This window comes from Talpa europaea, assembly GCF_964194135.1.
Source record: "Talpa europaea genome assembly, contig: HAP1_SCAFFOLD_226, whole genome shotgun sequence".
NCBI lineage: Eukaryota > Metazoa > Chordata > Mammalia > Eulipotyphla > Talpidae > Talpa > Talpa europaea.
In genome coordinates, this window is record NW_028167899.1 from 48,001 (window position 1) to 59,701 (window position 11,701).

The following is an 11,701-nucleotide window of genomic DNA, read 5'->3' on the forward strand; positions in this document are numbered from 1 at the left end:
CAAACTCATGCTGCAGTGGCAGTGGACAGATTCATAGGTTGCATCTTAACCCCTTGAGCACCAGGGAGGCCCAAAGATTTATTTATTTATGCATATAAGAGCTGGGATATAGTCCAGAGGTGCGGGGAGATGAGAGGATTCACCAGAGACAGAATGGGGAGCAGAACAGGTAGATCTACTGAAATACACGGCTGAAGGGAGCAGCAGGCGAGAGAGGAGAAGTCTGCTGCACCATGTGGGTTAGCTCCCTAGCTGGGGATCTAATTGCTGCAGTGGCTGGTGATAGCTTGATAGCACTGAGACTTTAACCCCTGTGCCACCAGGGAGGCCCCGAAACATTATTTTTAACCTAATTTACACATGGACAAAAAAGCTTCAGTGGATTTTTCAGCAGCTTTTTAGTGGAATACACACACCTCTGAATGCACCAATAGCAATCAATAAACCAAATGAGTGTAAAGGAAGTGATTATGAAGAGATGACGATCAAGAGGCCTACTTTCACTTAGGAATAGGATTCCTCATAAGACTGAGTTCAATTTTGTAGCCATAATTGATAGTAAAGTGCTAGTACTACAGTGTGTTAATTACAGAGATATATTAATTAATGGAGCAACAAAGCCATCAAAATCTAAGGAATATTTTAAAAAGTATATTGAAATAAGTTCAGAACCAAAAGAATTATTTGACAGAAAAGCACACTGGATTTAAAAAGCAAACAGAAGTAGGTATTCAGAATTTCATCCATAAGCGTTTATTTTACAGGCTTGTTAAGATAAAAACACTAAATACAATAGTTAGGAAGCAAGGAAATGATTACATCAACGATAGTTGCTTGGAAGTACCAGGTAGACTTGCACTTTTCAATGATAGCACAGCTTGCCACATTTAGAAACTAATGCTATAGAAGACCAATTTACAAAAAAATGCTTGCAGGGCCTCCCTGGTGGCACAGTGGTTGAGCACTGGGTTGCGAAGCTGCCCGCAGCCTCTGCAATGCTGGTTCAATCCCCGGCTGCTGCCCGGCCACCGGAAGAGGGTCCCACATGGCACACAGACCTCTCCTGCCGCCCGCTGCTCCCCTCAGCAGTGTACTTCGGTCCTTCTGCCTGCTCTGCTCCCCACTCTGGCTCTGGTGAATTCTCTCACCCTCCCGCACATCTGACTGTACCCAGTGCTTGTATGTACAAACAAACAAACAAATAAATAAATAAATCTTTTTTAAAAAAATGCTTGCAAAGTAATTATTATTGCACCTAAACAAGAGCACAGATATTGCTAATATGCTATCTGAATGCTAAGGCTATATGAAGGAAGAATTCTTGTTCACATTTTTATAGTCCACAAATAAAATAGCTCTGAATGGCTAATAGTTTAAAGAAAACAAGTTATTTCCTCAGATTAAAAAGGGGCACCAGAAAGTAAACCAACACATTACTTCTGTCACCAACAAATTCTTCATATAAAAAAATCAGTAAAACTAAACATGTTTAGGGCCTCCCTGGTGGCGGTGCAAGGGGTTAAGCACCACACTATGAAGCAATCTGCACCCTCTGCAGCACGAGTTCGATCCCCGGCCGGCCAGGGAGCAACCCATGTGGTGCAGCAGACCTCTCCTGACTCGCCCGCTGCTCCCCTCAGCAGTGTATTTCAGTGGATCTGCCTGTTCTGTTTCCCACTCTGTCTCTGATGAATCCTTTCACCCCCACATCTCTGGCCTGTACCCTAGCTCTTGAATGCATAAATAAATAAATCTTAAAAAAAAAAAACAACTAAACATGTTCAGTGTTATAATAAAAATCATGAGAATGTAAATGTTAAAGCATTAGAGATCATTATCTTTATGATGTGATAATAAAGAATTATAAATATCTGCTAATGCATTAATGTTAAAATGTCAATTTTAAAACAATGGTTACTGAGAGAAAGCTGGGGTTACAGAACAAACTCTTAGTGTTTCTGCAAGATAAAACACAAGTCTGGGAACTCTTCTAAATTATTGGTGAGAATGTAGACTACTCCAGAATTTTTGGTAAGAATACAGACCACTCCAGTCTCTACGGAAAACAGTATGGAGGTCTCTCAAAACATTAAAAATAGACCTATCACATGATCCAGATCGTCAGGGATTTACCTGAAGAATACAAAAAACACTAATCTGAAGAGATATATATGTGCTCCTATGTTCACTGAAGCACTATTTACAATAACCAAGCTATAGAAATAACCCAACAGATGAGTGAAGAAGATGTGGTATAAACGTAATGGAATACTACTCAGCTATAAAAAAGATGAAATTGGGCCTCCGCCAGTGGCGCAGTCAGTTGAGCGCAGCGCTGTGAAGCTGTCCACAGCCTCTGCAGTGCCGGTTCAATCCCGGCCAGCTGGCGAGGGTCCCACATGGCGAGGCAGACATCTCCTGTCGCGCCCGCTGCTCCCCTTAGCAGTGTATTTCGTCAGTCTGCCTGTTCTGTTCCCTGCTCTGTCTGGAAAATCCTTTCACCCTCCCGAACATCTGGCCTGTACCCCGGTTCTTGGATAAATAAATAAATAAATCTTAAAAAAAAGAGAGATGAAATTGGATGGAACTGAAGGGAATTATGCTAAGTGAAATAATTCAGGAGAAAAACAAATACCAGATCATTTCACTCATGTGGAATATAAAAAAAAAAAAAGCAAAGGAACAGATAAAACAAAACCAAACCAAATCCTTGAAATCTGACTAAGGCTACCAGAAGAGAAGGGTGGAGATGAAGAGCAAAAAGGGAAAGGGACCCAGTGGGCTACACTGGAGGAGTACAGATGCTTTGGTGGTGTGCATGGTATAACATACAATTGAAAAATTGTGAAGCCACACCCCTAAAACATATGGTGTAAACCAATGTTACTCAATAAAAATAATTTTTAAAAATGTATGCTTTGTTCCAACTTTTATTTTTTTTAAGATTTATTTATTTATGCATACAAGAGAAAATTTTTGTATACAACACTAATGATAAAGGACTGATCACAAAAATCTACAAAGAGCTGACGAGACTCAACAAAAACAAAATAAACAGCCCAGTCAAAAACGGGGCAGAAGAGCTAAAAAGAAACTTCTCCAAGGAGGAAATGCAAATGGCCAACAGGCATATGAAAAAATGGTCAACATCACTTGTAATCAGGGAAATGCAAATCAAAACTACCATGAGATACCATCTTACACTAGTGAGAATGGCACATATTAAAAAAAACTAGAAACAACAAATGTTGGCAAGGATGTGGAGAAAAAGGAACGCTCCTGCACTGCTGGTGGGAGTGCAAACTGGTCCAACCACTATGGAGAGCTGTGTGGAGATTCCTCAATCTGCTAAAGATGGAGCTTCCATATAATCCAGCAATTCCACTCCTAGGTATTTACTCCAAGGACACAGAAACATTAATTCAAAAGGGCACTTGCACCCCTATGTTTATAGCAGCACTATTTACAATAGCTAAGTTATGGAAACAACCCAAATGCCCAAAAATAGATGACTGGATCAAGAAGATGTGGTACATATACACAATGGAATATTACTCAGCGATCAAAAAAGATAAACTCATGCAATTTGCAGCAACATGGATAGAGCTGGAAGGGATCATGCTCAGTGAAAGAAGCCAGAAAGAAAAAGAAAAACACTGGATGGTCTCACTCATAGCAGGAATTTATAAAACCTAAATAAGGGATGAGGAAAAAGACTAATTAAAATAAAGTAAAAATCAGAATCAACGGGCAGCTATAAACCAGAGACACACTCGGAGGGGGTAGGTATGAGAGTAGGTTCAAAACAAGGGTGGTGGGAATTGTATGGGGACTATAAACAATACGAAAATGCATACATTGTGCACAAATGAAAAATGATGTAAAATTTAAAAATCAAAAAAAAATTTTGTAAGTTTGAAAGGTTACCACCATATACCTTATATAGGTAACAGAATATTTTAAAACTTATTTTACCAAGCAAATGAGGACCACAATAGGAAATGTAATAGAATGAAATCCATTTCTGTCATTAAAAAATAATTTACTTGTAGTAATGAATGTAGTAAATAATTTCCAGCAGTAATGAACTGCTGGAAATGGCTACTACTGAAAGATAAAGGATATACTTTAGGTTACAGCATCATTTGGTTTTGGATAAAATTCTAAATTAACATCCTGAGCTTTATGAATTTTCTTTTAAGATTTCTTCCAGTCCTGTAACAGGATGGTCCCAGGGAAAGGAGAGATGCCAGTGTCCCTGGCCCCTCCCAAAGGAGGGTGGAACTGAGCAGGGAAGAGAAGAAGCTGGAGAGGACACTGGAGAAGGAAGGTGGGGTGGAGAGCCAGGAGACCTAAAGGAGGCACATGGAGGAGAGAGACATGTGAAGAAATTGCTTGCTTCTTGGCCTTGGCCTGGTCAAAACAAATGTGGGTGAGAGACCCATGGGGAGTTTAACAATGGCAGCTTTGATTTTTTTTTTTAAAGATTTATTTATTTATGCATACAAGAACTGGGGTACAGGCCAGATGTGGGGAGGGTTAAGAGGACTCACCAGAGACAGAGTGGGGAACAGAACAGGCAGACTGACTGAAACACACTGCTGAGGGGACCAGTGGGTGAGACAGAAGAGGTCTGCTGCCCCATGTGGGTTGCTCCCTGTCCGGCTGGTGATGGAACCCACGCTGCAGAAGCTGCAGACTGCCCCATAGTGCGATGATTAAACCCTTGCACTACCAAGGAGGCCCCTTGTGGATATTTTTAGAAGATAAACTCAAAAGAGAATGATGGGTCTCCAGCATGGGAGCTTATTTTTTCAGACATGTAAAACTAGTAGATAAAGATTACTTTCTGGGCCTCCCCGGTGGCGCAGTGGTTGAGCGCTGGGTTGCGAAGCTGCTGGCGACCTCTAGGCGCCGGTTCGATCCCCGGCTGCTCCCCGGCCACCTGAGGAGGGTCCCACATGGCGCGCAGACCTCTCCTGCCACCCGCTGCTCCCCTCAGCAGTGTACTTGGGTCCTTCTGCCTGCTCTGCTCCCTGCTCTGGCTCTGGTGAATTCTCTCACCCTCCCGCGCTTCTGACTGTACCCAGTGCATGTATAAACCAAACAAATAAATAAATAAATAAAACATGCCTCTATTAAAAAAAAAAAAAGATTACTTTCTGATTGCCAATTCTAAGATTGTGGTGGTAGGACTGATGGGAGTCTGCCAGCAAGAGAGAGAAAATTGTCTCAATCTGGGGCAGAAGAATGTCCATGTCTTCAAATTCATTGTCCCTCAGATTATCAAGTACAGTCCTGATTGCATCATAAATGTGGTTTCCATCCCAGTGGATACTCTCACATATGTTACCTAGAAACTAACATTGAATGAATGAATTGACAAGTACCCAAGTACCGTGTGATTACAAGTGGGTTTAATCTGGACTCTGCTAGGTTTTTGCTATTTTATGTCTGAAAAACTTGACACGCATCCCAGGAGCTGCCATGGTGACTCAAGTGTGGCTGTGTGGAGTGGAGTAAATGGGGCAGATGTTTCTCTCCAGGAACTGAATCCCAAATGATAGTAAAAACTGGAAGGAACTGGATAACATGGTGATTGCAAATGCCAATAAGTCATCTAGCTGAAAGGATACACCAACTGGGCTACTGGATTATGTGTAGTTGATTGCACTGAATCCATGTTCAAAAATCTGTCCAGGATTCATTCAATGTCAACAATGGAGAAAGGGATGTATATAGCACTGAGAATGAAATCTTCCTGAGCTTCCCAGGTACCCAGAATGCTTGTGTATTAGCAATTAGAAGCTAAAAGATAATGAGGTTGCTCAAATCAAGAGAAGTGCAGATACCCTGTGGGACATCCAGAAGGACTTAAAAGACTGAGGCTTCTGACTATCATAGAAAAACTACAATGTGATTAACCATGAGCCTTTACTTTTCATCCATATACATGTATCATAGTCTGCTTTTATCTCCCTAAATATGTGAATTTGGAATCAAAACCCATACTTGGTTTCATGATTGCAACATGAACCCTGAAAAAATATAAGAAAGAAAAGGAACTGGCCACAGCAATCTGTTGCCAAATATGGCATATGATCAAGGGTGTTTCACTAATTTTCCATGGCAAGATGAGGATGTGTATGCTCACTTCCCCATCTGTGTCATTATTTAGGAGAGTGGGTCTCTTGTTGACATTTGAATTTCTCGAATAAAAAAAATCTACCTGCGGGGTTAAAATGAGTGTAGGTATTGTTTGTTCACTATTGCAGGCTCATAAAGTTATTGGCATCAAATCCAACTGCTTCAATACAGCAGGTCACAAGAGTTAAGCTCAAAGATATCAGAAAACTTTTTATATTACCTACCTTTCTGAACAAGAAACTGATTAGCAGACTAATGAATAACATGTATTTGTTGTTCAGTGATGGAAACAAGATGTCTAATAATTCTCAATATCAAATTGTGATATTTCAAAAATGCAATGAAATTTATCTATTAAAAGCATCATGAAGGGAAGTGTCAAACTTGCGCTCTGATCAGCTGAGTGTCCTGTGACTTGCTTGTTACAAGCAATCTTGGGACCTCACATCTGTGCATTGCTGCACTCCACCACCAGGAGGAGCATATGTTATTTTTCTGTCCTTAATATCAGAAGTTCTCTGGATGCAGAATACTGGGGAAGGAGAGGGGTGAATGTGCCATCAACAATGGTCACTGTAGCTTTGGGGGTGTTACCTTAAGCAAGTCACTTCACCTCTCTCAGCCTCAATTTCCTTGTTTGTACATAAAAAGATGAGCTCGAGGGGGCGGAGCAACATGGCGGCGAGGAGACGCTGCGAGTAAGATCTCCCATTAAAAAAAGTTAATAGGGAGGAAAAGCGGCAGGTCCCAGTGAGAACTGGGACACGGAAGATAAACAGACGACTCCAGCAAACTGCCCAAAGAAGAAAGTTGCCATAAAAGAGGACCAGAAGGGAGGGAAGCGCAGAACCCTGCTCCCCTCCACCGCCCACAAAGTCGGCACTCTCCGACCGGCAGAGAGGAGGGAAACAACAAACCAAAACGGCCAACAAGAAAAACGGACGCAGCAAGTGGGACTGTGAGTGGAAAGGAACTATTTCAGCCACCACACCCCGTGAACGGGAGCTGTGGAGAACCCTGCAGGATCCGCCACAGAGGTGAGCTCCAGGCGCCATTAAAGAGAGCCCCGCCCCCAGGAGGAGACAAGCACCAGCACACAGCCCCGGCTGCCCGGTAAGCGAAACCACGGAGGCCCTCCCTGAGTGAGCAGGAACAAGGCGCCCAGGCAGGGAAGCGGGATTCAAAAGGCGCCATTCCCGCGCCACTGATCTGGGCTACAGCCCGCATCCTGGAACTGAGGGCTTTGGAACTGAGACCCGGGGCACGAAATTAGGGGCGTGGGTTCCCCACGACGGTGGGGCACAAGGCAGACACAGCACCCCAAAGCCGTTGAGGTGTACCCTACCATCCCCGCTCTGCTCCCTGTCCCACCGGGTGGAAAATCAGCTCCCCAAGGGCTCTAGGAGAGATCTCTGGCGCCACCTAGCGACTTGAAGCCAGCAGAGGCTCCTGAAGGAGCTAGTGGCCAGCTGGGGAGTTAGCCCACACCGGGCCCCTTCCGAACAAGTAGTCTGAGCCCACAGGGAGAGCGAGCACCCACAGCCGGGGCAGACCAGGCGCGCAGAAGAGTGTGCCTGAGACCAGACGCGCAGTGAGTGTGTCTCACATCACCATTTTAGAACAGGGACATTTCTTCAGTAAAGACTACCTGCAGAAGGCTTCCTCAGGAGCCAGAGGTGAGCGGGGGAAGTTTGCCCACGCCAGACCCCCTCTGGCCTGCAGTCCAAGCCCAGAGGGGGAGCAGGAACCCACCGCCGGGGCAGACCAGGCGCACAGGGGAGTGTGTCCCCACATCGGCATTTTAGAACAGGGACCTTTCTCCAGTAAAGACTGCTTGAAACTGACAGATGACTCCTGGAGGAACCAGAGGGGAGCAGAGAAGCCCACCCAAGATGCCAGCCAGTCCCAACAACACAGTGTCCCAACGCATACGGCAAATTAGAAAACAGACAGTAGGGAGGAGAAGAACCACACGCAACCTAGCAACTCTCCAGAGAAAAAGCACACCACAAAAAGAAAACCAGCCCCCAGATTGCAACGACAATAACTTGGAAGAATTTCTGAGCCTTCCAGAAAGAGAATTTAAAATTGCCGTGATTAAAAAACTGACAGAAGTCATAAAGGAAAACAATGATAAGGGAAAAATAATCAACAATCAGAAGAATGTAATTGAGTCCCTAGAGAGGGAAAACAATGGTCAGAAGAAAGAAATTGAGTCCCTAAAGAGGGAAGTAAAAGAAATGCAGGAGATCAAAGAATTAATGGAAGAACTAAAGAATTCTGGGAAAAGCAATGAAAGCAGAATAGATGAAATGGAAGAACGAATAAGTAATCTTGAAGACACAGAAATAAAAAGAACCAAAACAGAAAAGGAAAGAGAAGTACGAAGGAAAAAGAACGAGGAAAGACTTCGGGAACTATCTGACTCCATGAGGAAAGGAAATATAAGAGTTATAGGAATACCAGAAGGAGAGGAGAGAGATGTAGGAACAGAGAAAATATTCAAAGAGATAATTGAAGAGAACTTCCCAAATGTGAAGAAGGAGCTGAAAATTGATATACAAGAAGCAAGAAGAATACCAAACTTCCACGACGAAAGGAAAAATACAGCAAGACACATAATAGTAAAGCTCCCAAGAATCCAGGACAAGGAAAAAATAATGAAGCTGGCAAGAGGGAAGAAACAGATAACATTCAAAGGAAAACCAATCAGGCTGACATCAGACTTCTCCGAAGAAACACTACGGGCAAGGAGAGAGTGGAGGGACATAGTCAACAGACTCCAAGAAAACAGATGCCAACCAAGAATACTCTATCCCGCAAAGCTCTCCTTCCTCTTTGAAGAAAGAATATGGACCTTCCCAGACAAACAGAGACTCCGGAATTTCATTGCAACTAAACCCCCACTCCAAAAAATACTACAAGGAGTCCTAAAGCCAGAACCTCAGAGGGACGAATAACAATGAAAGAAGGCCAAAAAAAAAAATTATTAAAAGAATAAATAAATAAAATCAAAGGAAAGACAAACACAATGGCAAATACAGATGTTAACATATCAATATTAACTCTAAATGTAAATGGACTAAACTCTTCAATAAAAAGACACAGAGTTGCAGCCTGGATTAAGAAACAAAACCCAACCTTTTGCTGTCTCCAGGAAACACATTTAGCTACAAAAGATAAAAATAGGCTCAAAGTTAAAGGATGGAAAACAATCCTACAAGCAAATGGACCAAAAAAGAAAGCAGGAACAGCTATACTTATATCAGATAAAACAGATTTCAAACTCAAAAAGATAAAAAGAGACCCCAATGGTCACTACATTATGATCAAGGGGACAATACTTCAAGAAGAAATAACACTCATTAACATATACTCACCAAACGAAGGAGCACCAAAATATATCAGACAACTGTTGTCCTCTCTGAAAACAGACATCAGAGAAAACACATACGTAGTGGGAGACTTCAACACACCACTATCAACAATGGATAGATCAACAAGACAAAAAATAAGTAAAGAAACCAAAGCTCTAAATAAGGACCTAGAGCAATTGGGCTTAACAGACATCTATAGAACACTAAACCCCAAAAAAACGGAGTACACATTTTTCTCAAGCGCACACGGATCATTCTCCAGGATCGACCACATACTGGGGCACAAGACAAACATCAACAGATACACCAAGATTGAAATCATATCAACCATCTTTTCTGACCATGAAGGCATCAAACTAGAAATAAACCATAAAAAGAAGGCAAGGAACTTTCCTACCTCATGGAGATTAAAAACCACACTACTGGAAGACCATTGGACTAATGAGGCGATCAAAGAAGAAATTAAAAAATTTTTTGAATTGAACAACAAGGAGGACACCAATATCCTAAATGTATGGGATGCAGCAAAAGCAGTAATAAGAGGAAAATATATAGCAATAGAAGCTCACATCAAGAAACAAGAAAGAACGCAAAGAAACAACCTAATCTCGAAGCTCAAAGATCTAGAAAAAGAACAACAAAAAAACCCCAAAACCAGTAGAAGAAAAGAAATAATAAAAACCAAAGCAGAAATAAATGAAATTGAAACTAAAAAAAACAATCCAAAAGATCAATGAAACCAAGAGCTGGTTCTTTGAAAAAATCAATAAAATAGACAAACCCCTAGCCAGGCTCACAAAGGAAGAAAGGGAGAAAGCACAAATAAACAGGATCATCAATGAAAGAGGAGAAATCACAACGGACACAGCAGAAATCAAAAGAATAATCAGTAACTACTATGAACAGTTATATGGAAACAAGTTTAACAATCTAGAGGAGATGGACAAATTCCTACAACTCTACAATCACCCAAAGCTAGATAAAGAAGAAATAGAACACCTAAACAGACCAATTACAATTAGCGAAATTGAAATGGTAATCAAAAACCTCCCCAAAAACAAAAGCCCAGGACCTGATGGATTTACAAATGAATTCTACCAAACATTCAGAGACGAATTAGTGCCTATCCTTCACAAACTCTTCCAAAAAATTGAGAAGGAAGGGACAATACCAAACACGTTCTATGAAGCCAACATTACACTAATACCAAAACCGAACAAGGACAACACAAAAAAGGAAAACTACAGGCCAATCTCCTTAATGAACACTGATGCAAAAATCCTCAATAAAATTTTAGCTATCAGAATCCAACAATGTATCCATAAGATAATTCACCACGACCAAGTTGGATTCATTCCAGGGGCACAAGGATGGTTTAACATCCGAAAATCAATCAACGTTATCCAACACATCAACAAAAAGAAATATAAAAACCATATGATAATATCAATAGATGCTGAGAAAGCTTTCGACAAAGTGCAACACCCATTCATGATAAAAGCCCTTGAAATTCTTGGGATACAAGGAACATACCTCAACATCATAAAGGCCATCTATGACAAGCCAACAGCCAGTATCATTCTCAATGGTGAAAAGCTGAAAGCAATTCCATTAAGATCTGGAACAAGACAAGGATGTCCACTCTCACCACTGCTTTTCAATATAATACTGGAAGTCCTAGCCAGGGCAATAAGACAAGAGAAAGACATCCAAGGAATCCAAATAGGAAAAGAAGAAGTCAAACTATCACTATTTGCAGAAGATATGATATTATACATAGAGAACCCCAAAAACTCCACAGAAAAGCTAATTCAACTCATCAATCAGTTCAGTAAAGTGGCAGGATACAAAATCAACACGCAAAAGTCAGTAGTCTTCCTATACACAAACAATAAATCTGAAGAAGAAGAAATCAAAAAGACCATCCCTTTTGTTATTGAAACAAAAAAAATCAAATATTTGGGAATAAATCTAACAAAAGAGGTAAAGGACCTATACAAAGAAAACTATAAAACACTGTTAAAAGAAATAGAAGAAGACACAAAGAAATGGAGAGACATCCCCTGCTCATGGATTGGAAGAATAAACATTATTAAAATGGCCATCCTTCCAAAAGCAATATACAGATTCAATGCTATTCCAATCAAAATTTCAATGTCATTCTTCAAAGAAATAGA

The 11,701-nt window shown here is 41.4% G+C and overlaps 1 pseudogene across 1 annotated transcript; it reads left to right on the top strand.

Moving 5' to 3' along the window:
- Positions 1-4,289: 4,289 nt before the first annotated feature.
- On the top strand, positions 4,290-5,886 carry LOC311188105 (L-lactate dehydrogenase B chain-like; annotated as a pseudogene). Its single transcript has one exon. The product of its transcript is annotated as an L-lactate dehydrogenase B chain-like (transcript).
- Positions 5,887-11,701: the final 5,815 nt, after the last annotated feature.